This window comes from Ambystoma mexicanum, chromosome 12, assembly GCF_040938575.1.
Source record: "Ambystoma mexicanum isolate Mex_15411 chromosome 12, UKY_AmexF1_1, whole genome shotgun sequence".
In the NCBI taxonomy this organism is placed as follows: Eukaryota; Metazoa; Chordata; class Amphibia; order Caudata; family Ambystomatidae; genus Ambystoma; species Ambystoma mexicanum.
Genome location: NC_090936.1, coordinates 1,105,498,924 through 1,105,525,076, shown reverse-complemented (window position 1 = coordinate 1,105,525,076; position 26,153 = coordinate 1,105,498,924).

The following is a 26,153-nucleotide window of genomic DNA, read 5'->3' as shown; positions in this document are numbered from 1 at the left end:
TAAGAACACACGCGTTGTCCTGAAATGTTCGTAGGGGGTGTCCTGAGGGCGCTGTCTGTATTGTTCGTTGTTGAGTTGAAAGTTGTCTAAGAAAGCTCGTGGTGTCCTGAAATGTTCGCAGGGGGTGTCCTTAAGATGCTGTCGGTATTGTTCGATTGCAAGTTGAAAGTGTTCTAAGAACTGTCTCGGTGTCCTGAAATTTTCGTAAATAAAAAAGATGGGTGTGTTCTAAGAACTCATGCGTTGTCCTGAAATGTTCGCACATAAACAAAATGGGGGACACATGCGTTGTCCTGAAGTGTTCTCAGAACTCTCGCTATGTCCTGAAATGTTTGTAGGGGGTGTCCTGAGGGCGCTGTCCGTATTGTTCGTTGTCGAGTTGCAAGTGTTCTAAAAACTCTCGTGGTGTCCTGAAATGTTCGCAGGGGGTGTCCTTAAGACGCTGTCCGTATTGTTCGATGGGAAGTTGAAAGTGTTCTAAGAACACTCGGGGTATCCTGAAATGTTTGCAAATAAACAAAATGGGTTGTTCTGAGGACGCTGTCCGTATTGTTCGTTGTCAAGTTGAAAGTGTTCTAAGAACTCTTGCGTTGTCCTGAAATGTTTGCACATAAACAAAATGGGGGTGTGTTCTAAGAACACACGCGTTGTCCTGAAGTGTTCGCAGGAGGTGTTCTGAAGACGCTGTCCGTATTGTTCGATGGCAAGTTGAAAGTGTTCTAAAAACTGTCTCGGTTTCCTGAAATGTTCGCAAATAAACGAAATGGGGGTGTGTTCTAAGAACACATGCATTGTCCTGAAATGTTCGCAGGAGGTGTTCTGAAGACGCTGTCCGTATTGTTCGATGGCAAGTTGAAAGTGTTCTAAGAACACTCGAGGTGTCCTGAAATGTTTGCAAATAAACAAAATGGGGGTGTTCTGAGGACGCTGTCCGTATTGTTCATTGTCAAGTTGAAAGTGTTCTAAGAACTCTTGCGTTGTCCTGAAATGTTCGCACATAAACAAAATGGGGGTGTGTTCTAAGAACACACGCGTTGTTCTGAAATGTTCGTAGGGGGTGTCCTGAGAACGCTGTCCGTATTGTTCGTTGTCGAGTTGAAAGTTTTCTAAGAACTCTCGTGGTGTCCTGAAATGTTCGCAGGGGGTGTCCTGAAGACGCTGTCCGTATTGTTCGATGGCAAGTTAAAAGTGTTCTAAGAACACTCGGCGTGTCAAGAAATGTTTGCACATAAACAAAATGGGGGTGTGTTCTAAGAACACACGCGTTGTCCTGAAATGTTCGTAGGGGGTGTCCTGAGAACGCTGTCCATATTGTTCGTTGTCGAGTTGAAAGTGTTCTAAGAACTCTCGCGGTGTCCTGAAATGTTCGTAGGGGGTGTTCTGAAGACGCTGTCCGTATTGTTCGTTGTCAAGTTGAAAGTGTTCTAAGAACTCTCGTGTTGTCCTGAAATGTTCGTAGGGGGTGTCCTGAAGACGCTGTCCGTATTGGTCGATGGCAAGTTGAAATGTTTTAAGAACTGTCTTGGTGTCCTGAAATGTTCGTAAATAAACAAAATGGGGGTGTGTTCTAAGAACTCACGCGTTGTCCTGAAATGTTCGTAGGGGGTGTCCTGAAGACGCTGTCCGTATTGTTCGATGGCAAGTTGAAAGTGTTCTAAGAAAACTCGGGGTGTCCTGAAATGTTCGCACATAAACAAAATGGGGGAGTGTTCTAAGAACACACGCATTGTCCTGAAATGTTCATAAGGGGTGTCCTGAGGACGCTGTCCGTATTGTTCGTTGTCGAGTTGAAAGTGTTCTAAGAACTCTCGCGGTGTCCTGAAATGTTCGTAGGGGGTGTCCTGAAGACGCTGTCCGTATTGTTCGATGGCAAGTTGAAAGTGTTCTAAGAACTCTCGCGTTGTCCTGAAATGTTCGTAGAGGGTGTTCTGAAGACGCTGTCCGTATTGTTCGTTGTCAAGTTGAAAGTGTTCTAAGAACTTCTAGCGTTGTCCTGAAATGTTCGCACATAAACAAAATGGGGGTGTGTTCTAAGAACACACGCGTTGTCCTGAAGTGTTCTAAGAACTCTCGCAGTGTCCTGAAATGTTCGCGGGGGTGTCCTGAAGACGCTGTCCGTATAGTTCGATGGCAAGTTGAAAGTGTTCTAAGAACTGTCTCGGTTTCCTGAAATGTTCGCAAATAAACGAAATGGGGGTGTGTCCTAAGAACACATGCGTTGTCCTGAAATGTTCGCAGGAGGTGTCCTGAAGACGCTGTCCGTATTGTTCGATGACAAGTTGAAAGTGTTCTAAGAACACTCGGGGTGTCCTGAAATGTTCGCATATAAACAAAATGGGGGTGTTCTGAGGACGCTATCCGTATTGTTTGTTGTCAAGTTGAAAGTGTTCTAAGAACTCTCGCGTTGTCCTGAAATGTTCACACATAAACAAAATGGGGGTGTGTTCTAAGAACACACGCGTTGTCCTGAAATGTTCGTAGGAGGTGTCCTGAGGGCGCTATCCATATTGTTCGTTGTCGAGTTGAAAGTGTTCTAAGAACTCTCGCGGTGTCCTGAAATGTTTGTAGGGGGTGTCCTGAAGAAGCTGTCCGTATTGTTCGTTGTCAAGTTGAAAGTGTTCTAAGAACTCTCACGTTGTCCTGAAATGTTCGCACATAAACAAAAAGGGGGTGTGTTCTAAGAACACACGCGTTGTCCTGAAGTGTTCTAAGAACTCTTGCGGTGTCCTGAAATGTTCGTAGGGGGTGTCCTGAAGACGCTGTCCATATTGTTCGATGGTAAGTTGAAAGTGTTCTAAGAACGGTCTCGGTGTCCTGAAATGTTCGCAAATAAACAAAATGGGGGTGTGTTCTAAGAACACACGCGTTGTCCTGAAATGTTCGTAGGGGGTGTCCTGAGGGCACTGTCCGTATTGTTCGTTGTCGAGTTGAAAGTTTTCTAAGAACTCTCGTGGTATCCTGAAATGTTCGCAGGGGGTGTCCTTAAGACGCTATCCGTATTGTTCGATGGCAAGTTGAAAGTGTTCTAAGAACACTCGGGGTGTCCTGAAATGTTCGCAAATAAACAAAATGAGGGTGTTCTGAGGACACTGTCCGTATTGTTCGATGGCAAGTTGAAAGTGTTCTAAGAACACTCGGGGTGTCCTGAAATGTTCGCACATAAACAAAATGGGGGTGTGTTCTAAGAACACACGCGTTGTCCTGAAATGTTCGTAGGGGGTGTCCTGAGGACGCTGTCCGTATAGTTCGTTGTCGAGTTGAAAGTGTTCTAAGAACTCTCGCGGTGTCCTGAAATGTTCGTATGGGGTGTCCTGAAGATGCTGTCCGTATTGTTCGATGGCAAGTTGAAAGTGTTCTAAGAACTCTCGAGTTGTACTGAAATGTTCGTAGGGGGTGTTCTGAAGACGCTGTCCGTATTGTTCGTTGTCAAGTTGAAAGTGTTCTAAGAACTCTCGCGTTGTCCTGAAATGTTCGCACATAAACAAAATGGGGGTGTGTTCTAAGAACACACGCGTTGTCCTGAAGTGTTCTAAGAACTCTCGCGGTGTCCTGAAATGTTTGTAGGGGGTGTCCTGAAGATGCTGTCTGTCTTGTTCGATGGCAAGTTGAAAGTGTTCTAAGAACTCTCTCGTTGTCCTGAAATGTTCGTAGGGGGTGTCCTGAAGACGCTGTCCGTATTGTTCGATGGCAAATTGAAAGTGTTCTAAGAACACTCGGGGTGTCCTGAAATGTTTGCAAATAAACAAAATGGGGGTGTTCTGAGGACGCTGTCCGTATTGTTCATTGTCAAGTTGAAAGTGTTCTAAGAACTCTCGCGTTGTCCTGAAATGTTCGCACATAAACAAAATGGGGGTGTGTTCTAAGAACACACGCGTTGTCCTGAAATGTTCGTAGGGGGTGTCCTGAGGACGCTGTCCATATTGTTCGTTGTCGAGTTGAAAGTGTTCTAAGAACTCTCGCGGTGTCCTGAAACGTTTGTAGGGGGTGTCCCGAAGACGCTGTCCGTATTGTTCGTTGTCAAGTTGAAAGTGTTCTAAGAACTCTCGCGTTGTCCTGAAATGGTCACACATAAATAAAAAGGGGGTGTGTTCTAAGAACACACGGGTTGTCCTGAAGTGTTCGTAGGGGGTGTCCTGAAGACGCTGTCCGTATTGTTCGATGGCAAGTTGAAATGTTCTAAGAACTGTCTCAGTGTCCTGAAATGTTCGTAAATAAACAAAATGGGGGTGTGTTTTAAGAACTCATGCGTTGTCCTGAAATGTTCGTAGGGGGTGTCCTGAAGACGCTGTCCGTATTGTTGGATGGCAAGTTGAAAGTGTTCTAAGAACTCTTGCGTTGTCCTGAAATGTTCGTAGGGGGTGTCATGAAGACGCTGTCCGTATTGTTCGTTGTCAAGTTGAAAGTGTTCTAAGAACTCTCGCGTTGTCCTGAAATGTTTGCACATAAACAAAATGGGGGTGTGTTCTAAGAACACACGCGTTGTCCTGAAGTGTTCTAAGAACTCTCGCAGTGTTCTGAAATGTTCGCAGGGGGTGTCCTGAAGACGCTGTCCGTATTGTTTGATGGCAAGTTGAAAGTGTTCTAAGAACTCTCGCGTTGTCCTGAAATGTTCGTAGGGGGTGTCATGAAGACGCTGTCCGTATTGTTCGTTGTCAAGTTGAAAGTGCTCTAAGAACTCTCGCGTTGTCCTGAAATGTTTGCACATAAACAAAATGGGGGTGTGTTCTAAGAACACACGCGTTGTCCTGAAGTGTTCTAAGAACTCTCGCAGTGTTCTGAAATGTTCGCAGGGGGTGTCCTGAAGACGCTGTCCGTATTGTTCGATGGCAAGTTGAAAGTGTTCTAAGAACTGTCTCGGTTTCCTGAAATGTTCGCAAATAAACGAAATGGGGGTGTGTTCTAAGAACACATGCGTTGTTCTGAAATGTTCGCAGGAGGTGTCCTGAAGACGCTGTCTGTATTGTTCGATGGCAAGTTGAAAGTGTTCTAAGATAACTCGGGGTGTCCTGAAATGTTTGCATATAAACAAAATGGGGGTGTTCTGAGGACGCTATCCGTATTGTTCGTTGTCAAGTTGAAAGTGTTCTAAGAACACTCGGGGTGTCCTGAAATGTTCGCACATAAACAAAATGGGGGTGTGTTCTAAGAACACACGCGTTGTCCTGAAATGTTCGTAGGGGGTGTCCTGAAGACGCTGTCCGTATTGTTCGATGGCAAGTAGAAAGTGTTCTAAGAACTCTCGCGTTGTCCTGAAATGTTCGTAGGGGGTGTCATGAAGACGCTGTCCGTATTGTTCGTTGTCAAGTTGAAAGTGTTCTAAGAACTCTGGCGTTGTCCTGAAATGTTTGCACATAAACAAAATGGGGGTGTGTTCTAAGAACACACGCGTTGTCCTGAAGTGTTCTAAGAACTCTCGCAGTGTTCTGAAATGTTCGCAGGGGGTGTCCTGAAGACGCTGTCCGTATTGTTCGATGGCAAGTTGAAAGTGTTCTAAGAACTGTCTCGGTTTCCTGAAATGTTCGCAAATAAACGAAATGGGGGTGTGTTCTAAGAACACATGCGTTGTCCTGAAAAGTTCGCAGGAGGTGTCCTGAAGACGCTGTCTGTATTGTTCGATGGCAAGTTGAAAGTGTTCTAAGAAAACTCGGGGTGTCCTGAAATGTTCGCATATAAACAAAATGGGGGTGTTCTGAGGACGCTATCCGTATTGTTCGTTGTCAAGTTGAAAGTGTTCTAAGAACTCTCGCGTTGTCCTGAAATGTTCGCACATAAACAAAATGGGGGTGTGTTCTAAGAACACACGCGTTGTCCTGAAATGTTCGTAGGGGGTGTCCTGAGAACGCTGTCCGTATTGTTCGTTGTCGAGTTGAAAGTGTTCTAAGAACTCTCGCGGTGCCCTGAAATGTTCGCAGGGGGTGTCCTTAAGACGCTATCCGTATTGTTCGATGGCAAGTTGAAAGTGTTCTAAGAACACTCGGGGTGTCTTGAAATGTTCGCATATAAACAAAATGAGGGTGTTCTGAGCACACTGTCCGTATTGTTCGATGGCAAGTTGAAAGGGTTCTAAGAACACTCGGGGTGTCCTGAAATGTTCGCACATAAACAAAATGGGGGTGTGTTCTAAGAACACACGCGTTGTCCTGAAATGTTCGTAGGGGGTGTCCTGAAGACGCTGTCCGTATTGTTCGATGGCAAGTTGAAAGTGTTCGAAGAACACTCGGGGTGTCCTGAAATGTTCGCACATAAACAAAATGGGGGTGTGTTTTAAGAACACACGCGTTGTCCTGAAATGTTCGTAGGGGGTGTCCTGAAGACGCTGTCCGTATTGTTCCATGGCAAGTTGAAAGTGTTCTAAGAACTCTCGCGTTGTCCTGAAATGTTCGTAGGGGGTGTCATGAAGACGCTGTCCGTATTGTTCCATGGCAAGTTGAAAGTGTTCTAAGAACTCTCGCGTTGTCCTGAAATGTTCGTAGGGGGTGTCATGAAGACGCTGTCCGTATTGTTCGTTGTCAAGTTGAAAGTGTTCTAAGAACTCTCGCGTTGTCCTGAAATGTTTGCACATAAACGAAATGGGGGTGTGTTCTAAGAACACATGCGTTGTCCTGAAAAGTTCGCAGGAGGTGTCCTGAAGACGCTGTCTGTATTGTTCGATGGCAAGTTGAAAGTGTTCTAAGAAAACTCGGGGTGTCCTGAAATGTTCGCATATAAACAAAATGGGGGTGTTCTGAGGACGCTATCCGTATTGTTCGTTGTCAAGTTGAAAGTGTTCTAAGAACTCTCGCGTTGTCCTGAAATGTTCGCACATAAACAAAATGGGGGTGTGTTCTAAGAACACACGCGTTGTCCTGAAATGTTCGTAGGGGGTGTCCTGAGAACGCTGTCCGTATTGTTCGTTGTCGAGTTGAAAGTGTTCTAAGAACTCTCGCGGTGCCCTGAAATGTTCGCAGGGGGTGTCCTTAAGACGCTATCCGTATTGTTCGATGGCAAGTTGAAAGTGTTCTAAGAACACTCGGGGTGTCTTGAAATGTTCGCATATAAACAAAATGAGGGTGTTCTGAGCACACTGTCCGTATTGTTCGATGGCAAGTTGAAAGGGTTCTAAGAACACTCGGGGTGTCCTGAAATGTTCGCACATAAACAAAATGGGGGTGTGTTCTAAGAACACACGCGTTGTCCTGAAATGTTCGTAGGGGGTGTCCTGAAGACGCTGTCCGTATTGTTCGATGGCAAGTTGAAAGTGTTCGAAGAACACTCGGGGTGTCCTGAAATGTTCGCACATAAACAAAATGGGGGTGTGTTTTAAGAACACACGCGTTGTCCTGAAATGTTCGTAGGGGGTGTCCTGAAGACGCTGTCCGTATTGTTCCATGGCAAGTTGAAAGTGTTCTAAGAACTCTCGCGTTGTCCTGAAATGTTCGTAGGGGGTGTCATGAAGACGCTGTCCGTATTGTTCGTTGTCAAGTTGAAAGTGTTCTAAGAACTCTCGCGTTGTCCTGAAATGTTTGCACATAAACAAAATGGGGGTGTGTTCTAAGAACACACGCGTTGTCCTGAAGTGTTCTAAGAACTCTCGCAGTGTTCTGAAATGTTCGCAGGGGGTGTCCTGAAGACGCTGTCCGTATTGTTCGATGGCAAGTTGAAAGTGTTCTAAGAACTGTCTCGGTTTCCTGAAATGTTTGCAAATAAACGAAATGGGGGTGTGTTCTAAGAACACATGCGTTGTCCTGAAATGTTCGCAGGAGGTGTCCTGAAGACGCTGTCCGTATTGTTCGATGGCAAGTTGAAAGTGTTCTAAGAACTCTCGCGTTGTCCTGAAATGTTCGCACATAAACAAAATGGGGGTGTGTTCTAAGAACACACGCGTTGTCCTGAAATGTTCGTAGGGGGTGTCCTGAGAACGCTGTCCGTATTGTTCGTTGTCGAGTTGAAAGTGTTCTAAGAACTCTCGCGGTGCCCTGAAATGTTCGCAGGGGGTGTCCTTAAGACGCTATCCGTATTGTTCGATGGCAAGTTGAAAGTGTTCTAAGAACACTCGGGGTGTCCTGAAATGTTCGCAAATAAACAAAATGAGGGTGTTCTGAGGACACTGTCCGTATTGTTCGATGGCAAGTTGAAAGTGTTCTAAGAACACTCGGGGTGTCCTGAAATGTTCGCACATAAACAAAATGAGGGTGTTCTGAGGACACTGTCCGTATTGTTCGATGGCAAGTTGAAAGTGTTCTAAGAACACACGCGTTGTCCTGAAATGTTCGTAGGGGGTGTCCTGAGGACGCTGTCCGTATTGTTCGTTGTCGAGTTGAAAGTGTTCTAAGAACTCTCGCGGTGTCCTGAAATGTTCGTAGGGGGTGTCCTGAAGATGCTGTCCGTATTGTTCGATGGCAAGTTGAAAGTGTTCTAAGAACTCTCGCGTTGTCCTGAAATGTTCGTAGGGGGTGTTCTGAAGACGCTGTCCGTATTGTTCGTTGTCAAGTTGAAAGTGTTCTAAGAACTGTCTCGGTGTCCTGAAATGTTCGTAAATAAAAAAAATGGGGGTGTGTTCTAAAAACTCTGCATTGTCCTGAAATGTTCGTAGGGGGTGTCCTGAAGATGCTGTCCTTATTGTTCGATGGCAAGTTGAAAGTGTTCTAAGAACTGTCTCTGTGTCCTGAAATATTTGCAAATAAACAAAATGGGGGTGTGTTCTAAAAACTCTGCATTGTCCTGAAATGTTCGTAGGGGGTGTTCTGAGGACGCTGTCCGTATTGTTCATTGTTAAGTTGAAAGTGTTCTAAGAACTCTCGCGTTGTCCTGAAATGTTCGCACATAAACAAAATGGGGGTGTGTTCTAATAACACACGCGTTGTCCTGAAATGTTCGTAGGGGGTGTCCTGAGGGCGCTGTCCATATTGTTCGTTGTCAAGTTGAAAGTGTTCTAAGAACTCTCGCGTTGTCCTGAAATGTTGGTACATAAACAAAATGGGGGTGTGTTCTAAGAACACACGCGTTGTCCTGAAATGTTCGTAGGGGGTGTCCTGAGAACGCTGTCCATATTGTTCGTTGTCGAGTTGAAAGTGTTCTAAGAACTCTTGCGTTGTCCTGAAATGTTCGTAGGGGGTGTCCTGAAGACGCTGTCCGTATTGTTTGATGGCAAGTTGAAATGTTCTAAGGACTGTCTCGGTGTCCTGAAATGTTCGTAAATAAACAAAATGGGGGTGTGTTCTAAGAACTCATGCGTTGTCCTGAAATGTTCGTAGGGGGTGTCCTGAAGACGCTGTCCGTATTGTTCGATGGCAAGTTGAAAGTGTTCTAAAAACTGTCTCGGTTTCCTGAAATGTTCGCAAATAAACGAAATGGGGGTGTGTTCTAAGAACACATGCATTGTCCTGAAATGTTCGCAGGAGGTGTTCTGAAGACGCTGTCCGTATTGTTCGATGGCAAGTTGAAAGTGTTCTAAGAACACTCGAGGTGTCCTGAAATGTTTGCAAATAAACAAAATGGGGGTGTTCTGAGGACGCTGTCCGTATTGTTCATTGTCAAGTTGAAAGTGTTCTAAGAACTCTTGCGTTGTCCTGAAATGTTCGCACATAAACAAAATGGGGGTGTGTTCTAAGAACACACGCGTTGTTCTGAAATGTTCGTAGGGGGTGTCCTGAGAACGCTGTCCGTATTGTTCGTTGTCGAGTTGAAAGTTTTCTAAGAACTCTCGTGGTGTCCTGAAATGTTCGCAGGGGGTGTCCTGAAGACGCTGTCCGTATTGTTCGATGGCAAGTTAAAAGTGTTCTAAGAACACTCGGCGTGTCAAGAAATGTTTGCACATAAACAAAATGGGGGTGTGTTCTAAGAACACACGCGTTGTCCTGAAATGTTCGTAGGGGGTGTCCTGAGAACGCTGTCCATATTGTTCGTTGTCGAGTTGAAAGTGTTCTAAGAACTCTCGCGGTGTCCTGAAATGTTCGTAGGGGGTGTTCTGAAGACGCTGTCCGTATTGTTCGTTGTCAAGTTGAAAGTGTTCTAAGAACTCTCGTGTTGTCCTGAAATGTTCGTAGGGGGTGTCCTGAAGACGCTGTCCGTATTGGTCGATGGCAAGTTGAAATGTTTTAAGAACTGTCTTGGTGTCCTGAAATGTTCGTAAATAAACAAAATGGGGGTGTGTTCTAAGAACTCACGCGTTGTCCTGAAATGTTCGTAGGGGGTGTCCTGAAGACGCTGTCCGTATTGTTCGATGGCAAGTTGAAAGTGTTCTAAGAAAACTCGGGGTGTCCTGAAATGTTCGCACATAAACAAAATGGGGGAGTGTTCTAAGAACACACGCATTGTCCTGAAATGTTCATAAGGGGTGTCCTGAGGACGCTGTCCGTATTGTTCGTTGTCGAGTTGAAAGTGTTCTAAGAACTCTCGCGGTGTCCTGAAATGTTCGTAGGGGGTGTCCTGAAGACGCTGTCCGTATTGTTCGATGACAAGTTGAAAGTGTTCTAAGAACTCTCGCGTTGTCCTGAAATGTTCGTAGAGGGTGTTCTGAAGACGCTGTCCGTATTGTTCGTTGTCAAGTTGAAAGTGTTCTAAGAACTCTAGCGTTGTCCTGAAATGTTCGCACATAAACAAAATGGGGGTGTGTTCTAAGAACACACGCGTTGTCCTGAAGTGTTCTAAGAACTCTCGCAGTGTCCTGAAATGTTCGCGGGGGTGTCCTGAAGACGCTGTCCGTATTGTTCGATGGCAAGTTGAAAGTGTTCTAAGAACTGTCTCGGTTTCCTGAAATGTTCGCAAATAAACGAAATGGGGGTGTGTTCTAAGAACACACGCGTTGTCCTGAAATGTTCGCAGGAGGTGTCCTGAAGACGCTGTCCGTATTGTTCGATGACAAGTTGAAAGTGTTCTAAGAACACTCGGGGTGTCCTGAAATGTTCGCATATAAACAAAATGGGGGTGTTCTGAGGACGCTATCCGTATTGTTTGTTGTCAAGTTGAAAGTGTTCTAAGAACTCTTGGGTTGTCCTGAAATGTTAGCACATAAACAAAATGGGGGTGTGTTGTAAGAACACACGCGTTGTCCTGAAATGTTCGTAGGGGGTGTCCTGAGAACGCTGTCCGTATTGTTCGTTGTCGAGTTGAAAGTGTTCTAAGAACTCTCGCGGTGCCCTGAAATGTTTGTAGGGGGTGTCCTGAAGACGCTGTCTGTCTTGTTCGATGGCAAGTTGAAACTGTTCTAAGAACTCTCTCGTTGTCCTGAAATGTTCGTAGGGGGTGTTCTGAAGACGCTGTCCGTATTGTTCATTGTCAAGTTGAAAGTGTTCTAAGAACTCTCGCGTTGTCCTAATATGTTCGCACATAAACAAAAAGGGGGTGTGTTCTAAGAACACACGCGTTGTCCTGAAGTGTTCTAAGAACTCTTGCGGTGTCCTGAAATGTTCGTAGGGGGTGTTCTGAAGACGCTGTCCGTATTGTTCATTGTCAAGTTGAAAGTGTTCTAAGAACTCTCGCGTTGTCCTGATATGTTCGCACATAAACAAAAAGGGGGTGTGTTCTAAGAACACACGCGTTGTCCTGAAATGTTCGTAGGGGGTGTCCTGAGGGCGCTGTCTGTATTGTTCGTTGTTGAGTTGAAAGTTGTCTAAGAAAGCTCGTGGTGTCCTGAAATGTTCGCAGGGGGTGTCCTTAAGATGCTGTCGGTATTGTTCGATTGCAAGTTGAAAGTGTTCTAAGAACTGTCTCGGTGTCCTGAAATTTTCGTAAATAAAAAAGATGGGTGTGTTCTAAGAACTCATGCGTTGTCCTGAAATGTTCGCACATAAACAAAATGGGGGACACATGCGTTGTCCTGAAGTGTTCTCAGAACTCTCGCTATGTCCTGAAATGTTTGTAGGGGGTGTCCTGAGGGCGCTGTCCGTATTGTTCGTTGTCGAGTTGCAAGTGTTCTAAAAACTCTCGTGGTGTCCTGAAATGTTCGCAGGGGGTGTCCTTAAGACGCTGTCCGTATTGTTCGATGGGAAGTTGAAAGTGTTCTAAGAACACTCGGGGTATCCTGAAATGTTTGCAAATAAACAAAATGGGTTGTTCTGAGGACGCTGTCCGTATTGTTCGTTGTCAAGTTGAAAGTGTTCTAAGAACTCTTGCGTTGTCCTGAAATGTTTGCACATAAACAAAATGGGGGTGTGTTCTAAGAACACACGCGTTGTCCTGAAGTGTTCGCAGGAGGTGTTCTGAAGACGCTGTCCGTATTGTTCGATGGCAAGTTGAAAGTGTTCTAAAAACTGTCTCGGTTTCCTGAAATGTTCGCAAATAAACGAAATGGGGGTGTGTTCTAAGAACACATGCATTGTCCTGAAATGTTCGCAGGAGGTGTTCTGAAGACGCTGTCCGTATTGTTCGATGGCAAGTTGAAAGTGTTCTAAGAACACTCGAGGTGTCCTGAAATGTTTGCAAATAAACAAAATGGGGGTGTTCTGAGGACGCTGTCCGTATTGTTCATTGTCAAGTTGAAAGTGTTCTAAGAACTCTTGCGTTGTCCTGAAATGTTCGCACATAAACAAAATGGGGGTGTGTTCTAAGAACACATGCGTTGTTCTGAAATGTTCGTAGGGGGTGTCCTGAGAACGCTGTCCGTATTGTTCGTTGTCGAGTTGAAAGTTTTCTAAGAACTCTCGTGGTGTCCTGAAATGTTCGCAGGGGGTGTCCTGAAGACGCTGTCCGTATTGTTCGATGGCAAGTTAAAAGTGTTCTAAGAACACTCGGCGTGTCAAGAAATGTTTGCACATAAACAAAATGGGGGTGTGTTCTAAGAACACACGCGTTGTCCTGAAATGTTCGTAGGGGGTGTCCTGAGAACGCTGTCCATATTGTTCGTTGTCGAGTTGAAAGTGTTCTAAGAACTCTCGCGGTGTCCTGAAATGTTCGTAGGGGGTGTTCTGAAGACGCTGTCCGTATTGTTCGTTGTCAAGTTGAAAGTGTTCTAAGAACTCTCGTGTTGTCCTGAAATGTTCGTAGGGGGTGTCCTGAAGACGCTGTCCGTATTGGTCGATGGCAAGTTGAAATGTTTTAAGAACTGTCTTGGTGTCCTGAAATGTTCGTAAATAAACAAAATGGGGGTGTGTTCTAAGAACTCACGCGTTGTCCTGAAATGTTCGTAGGGGGTGTCCTGAAGACGCTGTCCGTATTGTTCGATGGCAAGTTGAAAGTGTTCTAAGAAAACTCGGGGTGTCCTGAAATGTTCGCACATAAACAAAATGGGGGAGTGTTCTAAGAACACACGCATTGTCCTGAAATGTTCATAAGGGGTGTCCTGAGGACGCTGTCCGTATTGTTCGTTGTCGAGTTGAAAGTGTTCTAAGAACTCTCGCGGTGTCCTGAAATGTTCGTAGGGGGTGTCCTGAAGACGCTGTCCGTATTGTTCGATGGCAAGTTGAAAGTGTTCTAAGAACTCTCGCGTTGTCCTGAAATGTTCGTAGAGGGTGTTCTGAAGACGCTGTCCGTATTGTTCGTTGTCAAGTTGAAAGTGTTCTAAGAACTTCTAGCGTTGTCCTGAAATGTTCGCACATAAACAAAATGGGGGTGTGTTCTAAGAACACACGCGTTGTCCTGAAGTGTTCTAAGAACTCTCGCAGTGTCCTGAAATGTTCGCGGGGGTGTCCTGAAGACGCTGTCCGTATAGTTCGATGGCAAGTTGAAAGTGTTCTAAGAACTGTCTCGGTTTCCTGAAATGTTCGCAAATAAACGAAATGGGGGTGTGTTCTAAGAACACATGCGTTGTCCTGAAATGTTCGCAGGAGGTGTCCTGAAGACGCTGTCCGTATTGTTCGATGACAAGTTGAAAGTGTTCTAAGAACACTCGGGGTGTCCTGAAATGTTCGCATATAAACAAAATGGGGGTGTTCTGAGGACGCTATCCGTATTGTTTGTTGTCAAGTTGAAAGTGTTCTAAGAACTCTTGGGTTGTCCTGAAATGTTAGCACATAAACAAAATGGGGGTGTGTTGTAAGAACACACGCGTTGTCCTGAAATGTTCGTAGGGGGTGTCCTGAGAACGCTGTCCGTATTGTTCGTTGTCGAGTTGAAAGTGTTCTAAGAACTCTCGCGGTGCCCTGAAATGTTTGTAGGGGGTGTCCTGAAGACGCTGTCTGTCTTGTTCGATGGCAAGTTGAAACTGTTCTAAGAACTCTCTCGTTGTCCTGAAATGTTCGTAGGGGATGTTCTGAAGACGCTGTCCGTATTGTTCATTGTCAAGTTGAAAGTGTTCTAAGAACTCTCGCGTTTTCCTGATATGTTCGCACATAAACAAAAAGGGGGTGTGTTCTAAGAACACACGCGTTGTCCTGAAGTGTTCTAAGAACTCTTGCGGTGTCCTGAAATGTTCGTAGGGGGTGTTCTGAAGACGCTGTCCGTATTGTTCATTGTCAAGTTGAAAGTGTTCTAAGAACTCTCGCGTTGTCCTGATATGTTCGCACATAAACAAAAAGGGGGTGTGTTCTAAGAACACACGCGTTGTCCTGAAATGTTCGTAGGGGGTGTCCTGAGGGCGCTGTCTGTATTGTTCGTTGTTGAGTTGAAAGTTTTCTAAGAAAGCTCGTGGTGTCCTGAAATGTTCGCAGGGGGTGTCCTTAAGATGCTGTCGGTATTGTTCGATTGCAAGTTGAAAGTGTTTTAAGAACTGTCTCGGTGTCCTGAAATTTTCGTAAATAAAAAAGATGGGTGTGTTCTAAGAACTCATGCGTTGTCCTGAAATGTTCGCACATAAACAAAATGGGGGACACATGCGTTGTCCTGAAGTGTTCTCAGAACTCTCGCTATGTCCTGAAATGTTTGTAGGGGGTGTCCTGAGGGCGCTGTCCGTATTGTTCGTTGTCGAGTTGCAAGTGTTCTAAAAACTCTCGTGGTGTCCTGAAATGTTCGCAGGGGGTGTCCTTAAGACGCTGTCCGTATTGTTCGATGGGAAGTTGGAAGTGTTCTAAGAACACTCGGGGTATCCTGAAATGTTTGCAAATAAACAAAATGGGTTGTTCTGAGGACGCTGTCCGTATTGTTCGTTGTCAAGTTGAAAGTGTTCTAAGAACTCTTGCGTTGTCCTGAAATGTTTGCACATAAACAAAATGGGGGTGTGTTCTAAGAACACACGCGTTGTCCTGAAGTGTTCTAAGAACTCTCGCAGTGTCCTGAAATGTTCGTAGGGGGTGTTCTGAAGACGCTGTCCGTATTGTTCATTGTCAAGTTGAAAGTGTTCTAAGAACTCTCGCGTTGTCCTGATATGTTCGCACATAAACAAAAAGGGGGTGTGTTCTAAGAACACACGCGTTGTCCTGAAGTGTTCTAAGAACTCTTGCGGTGTCCTGAAATGTTCGTAGGGGGTGTTCTGAAGACGCTGTCCGTATTGTTCATTGTCAAGTTGAAAGTGTTCTAAGAACTCTCGCGTTGTCCTGATATGTTCGCACATAAACAAAAAGGGGGTGTGTTCTAAGAACACACGCGTTGTCCTGAAGTGTTCTAAGAACTCTTGCGGTGTCCTGAAATGTTTTTAGGGGGTGTCCTGAAGACGCTGTCCGTATTGTTCGTTGTCAAGTTGAAAGTGTTCTAAGAACTCTTGCGTTGTCCTGAAATGTTCGCACATAAACAAAATGGGGGTGTGTTCTAAGAACACACGCGTTGTCCTGAAGTGTTCTAAGAACTCTTGCGGTGTTCTGAAATGTTCGTAGGGGGTGTCCTGACGGCGCTGTCCGTATTGTTCGTTGTCGAGTTGAAAGTGTTCTAAGAACTGTCTCGGTTTCCTGAAATGTTCGCAAATAAACGAAATGGGGGTGTGTTCTAAGAACACATGCGTTGTCCTGAAATGTTCGCAGGAGGTGTTCTGAAGACGCTGTCCGTATTGTTCGATGGCAAGTTGAAAGTGTTCTAAGAACACTCGGGGTGTCCTGAAATGTTTGCAAATAAACAAAATGGGGGTGTTCTGAGGACGCTGTCCGTATTGTTCATTGTCAAGTTGAAAGTGTTCTAAGAACTCTCGCGTTGTCCTGAAATGTTCGCACATAAACAAAATGGGGGTGTGTTCTAAGAACACACGCGTTGTCCTGAAATGTTCGTAGGGGGTGTCCTGAGGGCGCTGTCCGTATTGTTCGTTGTCAAGTTGAAAGTGTTCTAAGAACTCTCGCGTTGTCCTGAAATGTTGGTACATAAACAAAATGGGGGTGTGTTCTAAGAACACACGCGTTGTCCTGAAATGTTCGTAGGGGGTGTCCTGAGAACGCTGTCCGTATTGTTCGTTGTCGAGTTGAAAGTGTTCTAAGAACTCTTGCGTTGTCCTGAAATGTTCGTAGGGGGTGTCCTGAAGACGCTGTCCGTATTGTTTGATGGCAAGTTGAAATGTTCTAAGAACTGTCTCGGTGTCCTGAAATGTTCGTAAATAAACAAAATGGGGGTGTGTTCTAAGAACTCATGCGTTGTCCTGAAATGTTCGTAGGGGGTGTCCTGAAGACGCTGTCCGTATTGTTCGATGGCAAGTTGAAAGTGTTCTAAGAACTGTCTCGGTTTCCTGAAATGTTCGCAAATAAACGAAATGGGGGTGTGTTCTAAGAACACATGCGTTGTCCTGAAATGTTCGCAGGAGGTGTTCTGAAGACGCTGTCCGTATTGTTCGATGGCAAGTTGAAAGTGTTCTAAGAACACTCGAGGTGTCCTGAAATGTTTGCAAATAAACAAAATGGGGGTGTTCTGAGGACGCTGTCCGTATTGTTCATTGTCAAGTTGAAAGTGTTCTAAGAACTCTTGCGTTGTCCTGAAATGTTCGCACATAAACAAAATGGGGGTGTGTTCTAAGAACACACGCGTTGTTCTGAAATGTTCGTAGGGGGTGTCCTGAGAACGCTGTCCGTATTGTTCGTTGTCGAGTTGAAAGTTTTCTAAGAACTCTCGTGGTGTCCTGAAATGTTCGCAGGGGGTGTCCTGAAGACGCTGTCCGTATTGTTCGATGGCAAGTTAAAAGTGTTCTAAGAACACTCGGCGTGTCAAGAAATGTTTGCACATAAACAAAATGGGGGTGTGTTCTAAGAACACACGCGTTGTCCTGAAATGTTCGTAGGGGGTGTCCTGAGAACGCTGTCCATATTGTTCGTTGTCGAGTTGAAAGTGTTCTAAGAACTCTCGCGGTGTCCTGAAATGTTCGTAGGGGGTGTTCTGAAGACGCTGTCCGTATTGTTCGTTGTCAAGTTGAAAGTGTTCTAAGAACTCTCGTGTTGTCCTGAAATGTTCGTAGGGGGTGTCCTGAAGACGCTGTCCGTATTGGTCGATGGCAAGTTGAAATGTTTTAAGAACTGTCTTGGTGTCTTGAAATGTTCGTAAATAAACAAAATGGGGGTGTGTTCTAAGAACTCACGCGTTGTCCTGAAATGTTCGTAGGGGGTGTCCTGAAGACGCTGTCCGTATTGTTCGATGGCAAGTTGAAAGTGTTCTAAGAAAACTCGGGGTGTCCTGAAATGTTCGCACTTAAACAAAATGGGGGTGTGTTCTAAGAACACACGCATTGTCCTGAAATGTTCATAAGGGGTGTCCTGAGGACGCTGTCCGTATTGTTCGTTGTCGAGTTGAAAGTGTTCTAAGAACTCTCGCGGTGTCCTGAAATGTTTGTAGTGGGTGTCCTGAAGACGCTGTCCGTATTGTTCGATGGCAAGTTGAAAGTGTTCTAAGAACTCTCGCGTTGTCCTGAAATGTTCGTAGAGGGTGTTCTGAAGACGCTGTCCGTATTGTTCGTTGTCAAGTTGAAAGTGTTCTAAGAACTCCAGCGTTGTCCTGAAATGTTCGCACATAAACAAAATGGGGGTGTGTTCTAAGAACACACGCTTTGTCCTGAAGTGTTCTAAGAACTCTCGCAGTGTCCTGAAATGTTCGCGGGGGTGTCCTGAAGACGCTGTCCGTATTGTTCGATGGCAAGTTGAAAGTGTTCTAAGAACTGTCTCGGTTTCCTGAAATGTTCGCAAATAAACGAAATGGGGGTGTGTTCTAAGAACACACGCGTTGTCCTGAAATGTTCGCAGGAGGTGTCCTGAAGACGCTGTCCGTATTGTTCGATGACAAGTTGAAAGTGTTCTAAGAACACTCGGGGTGTCCTGAAATGTTCGCATATAAACAAAATGGGGGTGTTCTGAGGACGCTATCCGTATTGTTTGTTGTCAAGTTGAAAGTGTTCTAAGAACTCTTGGGTTGTCCTGAAATGTCAGCACATAAACAAAATGGGGGTGTGTTGTAAGAACACACGCGTTGTCCTGAAATGTTCGTAGGGGGTGTCCTGAGAACGCTGTCCGTATTGTTCGTTGTCGAGTTGAAAGTGTTCTAAGAACTCTCGCGGTGCCCTGAAATGTTTGTAGGGGGTGTCCTTTAAGACGCTGTCTGTCTTGTTCGATGGCAAGTTGAAACTGTTCTAAGAACTCTCTCGTTGTCCTGAAATGTTCGTAGGGGGTGTTCTGAAGACGCTGTCCGTATTGTTCATTGTCAAGTTGAAAGTGTTTGTAAGAACTCTCGCGTTGTCCTGATATGTTCGCACATAAACAAAAAGGGGGTGTGTTCTAAGAACACACGCGTTGTCCTGAAGTCTTCTAAGAACTCTTGCGGTGTCCTGAAATGTTCGTAGGGGGTGTTCTGAAGACGCTGTCCGTATTGTTCATTGTCAAGTTGAAAGTGTTCTAAGAACTCTCGCTTTGTCCTGATATGTTCGCACATAAACAAAAAGGGGGTGTGTTCTAAGAACACACGCGTTGTCCTGAAATGTTCGTAGGGGGTGTCCTGAGGGCGCTGTCTGTATTGTTCGTTGTTGAGTTGAACGTTTTCTAAGAAAGCTCGTGGTGTCCTGAAATGTTCGCAGGGGCTGTCCTTAAGATGCTGTCGGTATTGTTCGATTGCAAGTTGAAAGTGTTCTAAGAACTGTCTCGGTGTCCTGAAATTTTCGTAAATAAAAAAGATGGGTGTGTTCTAAGAACTCATGCGTTGTCCTGAAATGTTCGCACATAAACAAAATGGGGGACACATGCGTTGTCCTGAAGTGTTCTCAGAACTCTCGCTATGTCCTGAAATGTTTGTAGGGGGTGTCCTGAGGGCGCTGTCCGTATTGTTCGTTGTCGAGTTGCAAGTGTTCTAAAAACATTCGTGGTGTCCTGAAATGTTCGCAGGGGGTGTCCTTAAGACGCTGTCCGTATTGTTCGATGGGAAGTTGAAAGTGTTCTAAGAACACTCGGGGTATCCTGAAATGTTTGCAAATAAACAAAATGGGTTGTTCTGAGGACGCTGTCCGTATTGTTCGTTGTCAAGTTGAAAGTGTTCTAAGAACTCTTGCGTTGTCCTGAAATGTTTGCACATAAACAAAATGGGGGTGTGTTCTAAGAACACACGCGTTGTCCTGAAATGTTCGTAGGGGGTGTCCTGAGAACGCTGTCCGTAATGTTCGTTGTCGAGTTGAAAGTGTTCTAAGAACTCTCGCGTTGTCCTGAAATGTTTGCACATAAACAAAATGGGTGTGTGTTCTAAGAACACACGCGTTGTCCTGAAGTGTTCTAAGAACTCTCGCAGTGTCCTGAAATGTTCATAGGGGGTGTCCTGAAGACACTGTCCGTATTGTTCGATGGCAAGTTGAAAGTGTTCTAAGAACTGTCTCGGTGTCCTGAAATTTTTTAGTAAATAAAAAAGATGGGTGTGTGTTCTAAGAACTCACGCGTTGTCCTGAAATGTTCGTAGGGGGTGTCCTGAGGACGCTGTCAGTATTGTTCGTTGTCCAGTTGAAAGTGTTCTTAGAACTCTTGCGTTGTCCTGAAATGTTCGCACATAAACAAAATGGGGGTGTGTTCTAAGAACACACGCGTTGTCCTGAAATGTTCGAAGGGGGTGTCCTGAGAACGCTGTCCGTATTGTTCGTTGTCGAGTTGAAAGTGTTCTAAGAAGTCTCGCGGTGTCCTGAAATGTTCGTAGGGGGTGTTCTGAAGACGCTGTCCGTATTGTTCGTTGTCAAGTTGAAAGTGTTCTAAGAACTCTCGCGTTGTCCTGAACTGTTCACACATAAACAAAATGGGGGTGTGTTCTAAGAACTCACGCGTTGTCCTGAAATGTTCGCACATAAACAAAATGGGGGACACACGCGTTGTCCTGAAGTGTTCTAAGAACTCTCGCGGTGTCCTGAAATGTTTTTAGGGGGTGTCCTGAAGACGCTGTCCGTATTGTTCGTTGTCAAGTTGAAAGTGTTCTAAGAACTCTTGCGTTGTCCTGAAATGTTCGCACATAAACAAAATGGGGGTGTGTTCTAAGAACACACGCGTTGTCCTGAAGTGTTCTAAGAACTCTTGCGGTGTTCTGAAATGTTCGTAGGGGGTGTCCTGAGGGCGCTGTCCGTATTGTTCGTTGTCGAGTTGAAAGTGTTCTAAGAACTCTCGTGGTGTCCTGAAATGTTCGCAGGGGGTGTCCTGAAGACGCTGTCCGTATTGTTCGATGGCAAGTTGAAAGTGTTCTAAGAACACTCGGGGTGTCAAGAAATGTTCGCACATAAACAAAATGGGGGTGTGTTCTAAGAACACACGCGTTGTCCTGAAATGTTCGTAGGGGGTGTCCTGAGAACGCTGTCCATATTGTTCGTTGTCGAGTTGAAAGTGTTCTAAGAACTCTCGCGGTGTCCTGAAATGTTCGTAGGGGGTGTTCTGAAGACGCTGTCTGTATTGTTCGTTGTCAAGTTGAAAGTGTTCTAAGAACTCTCGTGTTGTCCTGAAATGTTCGTAGGGGGTGTCCTGAAGACGCTGTCCGTATTGTTCGATGGCAAGTTGAAAGTGTTCTAAGAACTGTCTCGGTTTCCTGAAATGTTCGCAAATAAACGAAATGGGGGTGTGTTCTAAGAACACACGCGTTGTCCTGAAATGTTCGCAGGAGGTGTCCTGAAGACGCTGTCCGTATTGTTCGATGACAAGTTGAAAGTGTTCTAAGAACACAAGGGGTGTCCTGAAATGTTCGCATATAAACAAAATGGGGGTGTTCTGAGGACGCTATCCGTATTGTTTGTTGTCAAGTTGAAAGTGTTCTAAGAACTCTTGGGTTGTCCTGAAATGTTAGCACATAAACAAAATGGGGGTGTGTTGTAAGAACACACGCGTTGTCCTGAAATGTTCGTAGGGGGTGTCCTGAGAACGCTGTCCGTATTGTTCGTTGTCGAGTTGAAAGTGTTCTAAGAACTCTCGCGGTGCCCTGAAATGTTTGTAGGGGGTGTCCTTTAAGACGCTGTCTGTCTTGTTCGATGGCAAGTTGAAACTGTTCTAAAAACTCTCTCGTTGTCCTGAAATGTTCGTAGGGGGTGTTCTGAAGACGCTGTCCGTATTGTTCATTGTCAAGTTGAAAGTGTTCTAAGAACTCTCGCGTTGTCCTGATATGTTCGCACATAAACAAAAAGGGGGTGTGTTCTAAGAACACACGCGTTGTCCTGAAGTGTTCTAAGAACTCTTGCGGTGTCCTGAAATGTTCGTAGGGGGTGTTCTGAAGACGCTGTCCGTATTGTTCATTGTCAAGTTGAAAGTGTTCTAAGAACTCTCGCGTTGTCCTGATATGTTCGCACATAAACAAAAAGGGGGTGTGTTCTAAGAACACACGCGTTGTCCTGAAATGTTCGTAGGGGGTGTCCTGAGGGCGCTGTCTGTATTGTTCGTTGTTGAGTTGAAAGTTTTCTAAGAAAGCTCGTGGTGTCCTGAAATGTTCGCAGGGGCTGTCCTTAAGATGCTGTCGGTATTGTTCGATTGCAAGTTGAAAGTGTTCTAAGAACTGTCTCGGTGTCCTGAAATTTTCATAAATAAAAAAGATGGGTGTGTTCTAAGAACTCATGCGTTGTCCTGAAATGTTCGCACATAAACAAAATGGGGGACACATGCGTTGTCCTGAAGTGTTCTCAGAACTCTCGCTATGTCCTGAAATGTTTGTAGGGGGTGTCCTGAGGGCGCTGTCCGTATTGTTCGTTGTCGAGTTGCAAGTGTTCTAAAAACATTCGTGGTGTCCTGAAATGTTCGCAGGGGGTGTCCTTAAGACGCTGTCCGTATTGTTCGATGGGAAGTTGAAAGTGTTCTAAGAACACTCGGGGTATCCTGAAATGTTTGCAAATAAACAAAATGGGTTGTTCTGAGGACGCTGTCCGTATTGTTCGTTGTCAAGTTGAAAGTGTTCTAAGAACTCTTGCGTTGTCCTGAAATGTTTGCACATAAACAAAATGGGGGTGTGTTCTAAGAACACACGCGTTGTCCTGAAATGTTCATAGGGGGTGTCCTGAGAACGCTGTCCGTAATGTTCGTTGTCGAGTTGAAAGTGTTCTAAGAACTCTCGCGTTGTCCTGAAATGTTTGCACATAAACAAAATGGGTGTGTGTTCTAAGAACACACGCGTTGTCCTGAAGTGTTCTAAGAACTCTCGCAGTGTCCTGAAATGTTCATAGGGGGTGTCCTGAAGACACTGTCCGTATTGTTCGATGGCAAGTTGAAAGTGTTCTAAGAACTGTCTCGGTGTCCTGAAATTTTTTAGTAAATAAAAAAGATGGGTGTGTGTTCTAAGAACTCACGCGTTGTCCTGAAATGTTCGTAGGGGGTGTCCTGAGGACGCTGTCAGTATTGTTCGTTGTCCAGTTGAAAGTGTTCTTAGAACTCTTGCGTTGTCCTGAAATGTTCGCACATAAACAAAATGGGGGTGTGTTCTAAGAACACACGCGTTGTCCTGAAATGTTCGTAGGGGGTGTCCTGAGAACGCTGTCCGTATTGTTCGTTGTCGAGTTGAAAGTGTTCTAAGAAGTCTCGCGGTGTCCTGAAATGTTCGTAGGGGGTGTTCTGAAGACGCTGTCCGTATTGTTCGTTGTCAAGTTGAAAGTGTTCTAAGAACTCTCGCGTTGTCCTGAACTGTTCACACATAAACAAAATGGGGGTGTGTTCTAAGAACTCACGCGTTGTCCTGAAATGTTCGCACATAAACAAAATGGGGGACACACGCGTTGTCCTGAAGTGTTCTAAGAACTCTCGCGGTGTCCTGAAATGTTTTTAGGGGGTGTCCTGAAGACGCTGTCCGTATTGTTCGTTGTCAAGTTGAAAGTGTTCTAAGAACTCTTGCGTTGTCCTGAAATGTTCGCACATAAACAAAATGGGGGTGTGTTCTAAGAACACACGCGTTGTCCTGAAATGTTCGTAGGGGGTGTCCTGAGGGCGCTGTCTGTATTGTTCGTTGTTGAGTTGAAAGTTTTCTAAGAAAGCTCGTGGTGTCCTGAAATGTTCGCAGGGGCTGTCCTTAAGATGCTGTCGGTATTGTTCGATTGCAAGTTGAAAGTGTTCTAAGAACTGTCTCGGTGTCCTGAAATTTTCGTAAATAAAAAAGATGGGTGTGTTCTAAGAACTCATGCGTTGTCCTGAAATGTTCGCACATAAACAAAATGGGGGACACATGCGTTGTCCTGAAGTGTTCTCAGAACTCTCGCTATGTCCTGAAATGTTTGTAGGGGGTGTCCTGAGGGCGCTGTCCGTATTGTTCGTTGTCGAGTTGCAAGTGTTCTAAAAACATTCGTGGTGTCCTGAAATGTTCGCAGGGGGTGTCCTTAAGACGCTGTCCGTATTGTTCGATGGGAAGTTGAAAGTGTTCTAAGAACACTCGGGGTATCCTGAAATGTTTGCAAATAAACAAAATGGGTTGTTCTGAGGACGCTGTCCGTATTGTTCGTTGTCAAGTTGAAAGTGTTCTAAGAACTCTTGCGTTGTCCTGAAATGTTTGCACATAAACAAAATGGGGGTGTGTTCTAAGAACACACGCGTTGTCCTGAAATGTTCATAGGGGGTGTCCTGAGAACGCTGTCCGTAATGTTCGTTGTCGAGTTGAAAGTGTTCTAAGAACTCTCGCGTTGTCCTGAAATGTTTGCACATAAACAAAATGGGTGTGTGTTCTAAGAACACACGCGTTGTCCTGAAGTGTTCTAAGAACTCTCGCAGTGTCCTGAAATGTTCATAGGGGGTGTCCTGAAGACACTGTCCGTATTGTTCGATGGCAAGTTGAAAGTGTTCTAAGAACTGTCTCGGTGTCCTGAAATTTTTTAGTAAATAAAAAAGATGGGTGTGTGTTCTAAGAACTCACGCGTTGTCCTGAAATGTTCGTAGGGGGTGTCCTGAGGACGCTGTCAGTATTGTTCGTTGTCCAGTTGAAAGTGTTCTTAGAACTCTTGCGTTGTCCTGAAATGTTCGCACATAAACAAAATGGGGGTGTGTTCTAAGAACACACGCGTTGTCCTGAAATGTTCGTAGGGGGTGTCCTGAGAACGCTGTCCGTATTGTTCGTTGTCGAGTTGAAAGTGTTCTAAGAAGTCTCGCGGTGTCCTGAAATGTTCGTAGGGGGTGTTCTGAAGACGCTGTCCGTATTGTTCGTTGTCAAGTTGAAAGTGTTCTAAGAACTCTCGCGTTGTCCTGAACTGTTCACACATAAACAAAATGGGGGTGTGTTCTAAGAACTCACGCGTTGTCCTGAAATGTTCGCACATAAACAAAATGGGGGACACACGCGTTGTCCTGAAGTGTTCTAAGAACTCTCGCGGTGTCCTGAAATGTTTTTAGGGGGTGTCCTGAAGACGCTGTCCGTATTGTTCGTTGTCAAGTTGAAAGTGTTCTAAGAACTCTTGCGTTGTCCTGAAATGTTCGCACATAAACAAAATGGGGGTGTGTTCTAAGAACACACGCGTTGTCCTGAAGTGTTGTAAGAACTCTTGCGGTGTTCTGAAATGTTCGTAGGGGGTGTCCTGAGGGCGCTGTCCGTATTGTTCGTTGTCGAGTTGAAAGTGTTCTAAGAACTCTCGTGGTGTCCTGAAATGTTCGCAGGGGGTGTCCTGAAGACGCTGTCCGTATTGTTCGATGGCAAGTTGAAAGTGTTCTAAGAACACTCGGGGTGTCAAGAAATGTTCGCACATAAACAAAATGGGGGTGTGTTCTAAGAACACACGCGTTGTCCTGAAATGTTCGTAGGGGGTGTCCTGAGAACGCTGTCCATATTGTTCGTTGTCGAGTTGAAAGTGTTCTAAGAACTCTCGCGGTGTCCTGAAATGTTCGTAGGGGGTGTTCTGAAGACGCTGTCTGTATTGTTCGTTGTCAAGTTGAAAGTGTTCTAAGAACTCTCGTGTTGTCCTGAAATGTTCGTAGGGGGTGTCCTGAAGACGCTGTCCGTATTGTTCGATGGCAAGTTGAAATGTTCTAAGAACTGTCTCGGTGTCCTGAAATGTTCGTAAATAAACAAAATGGGGGTGTGTTCTAAGAACTCACGCGTTGTCCTGAAATGTTTCTTAGGGGGTGTCCTGAAGACGCTGTCCGTATTGTTCGATGGCAAGTTGAAAGTGTTCTAAGAACACTCGGGGTGTCCTGAAATGTTCGCACATAAACAAAATGGGGGTGTGTTCCAAGAACACACGCATTGTCCTGAAATATTCGTAAGGGGTGTCCTGAGGACGCTGTCCGTATTGTTCGTTGTCGAGTTGAAAGTGTTCTAAGAACTCTCGCGGTGTCCTGAAATGTTCGTAGGGGGTGTTCTGAAGACGCTGTCCGTATTGTTCGTTGTCAAGTTGAAAGTGTTCTAAGAACTCTCGCGTTGTCCTGAAATGTTCGCACATAAACAAAATGGGGGTGTGTTCTAAGAACACACGCGTTGTCCTGAAGTGTTCTAAGAACTCTCGCAGTGTCCTGAAATGTTCGGAGGGGGTGTCCTGAAGACGCTGTCCGTATTGTTTGATGGCAAGTTGAAAGTGTTCTAAGAACTGTCTCGGTTTCCTGAAATGTTCCCAAATAAACAAAATGGCGGTGTGTTCCAAGAACACATGCGTTGTCCTGAAATATTCGCAGGAGGTGTCCTGAAGACGCTGTCCGCATTGTTCGATGGCAAGTTGAAAGTGTTCTAAGAACACTCGGGGTGTCCTGAAATGTTCGCAAATAAACAAAATGGGGGTGTTCTGAGGACGCTGTCAGTATTGTTCGTTGTCAAGTTGAAAGTGTTCTGAGAACTCTCGCGTTGTCCTGAAATGTTCGCACATAAACAAAATGGGGGTGTGTTCTAAGAACACACGCGTTGTCCTGAAATGTTCGTAGGGGGTGTCCTGAGGGCTCTATCCATATTGTTCGTTGTCGAGTTGAAAGTGTTCTAAGAACTCTCGCGATGTCCTGAAATGTTTGTAGGGGGTGTCC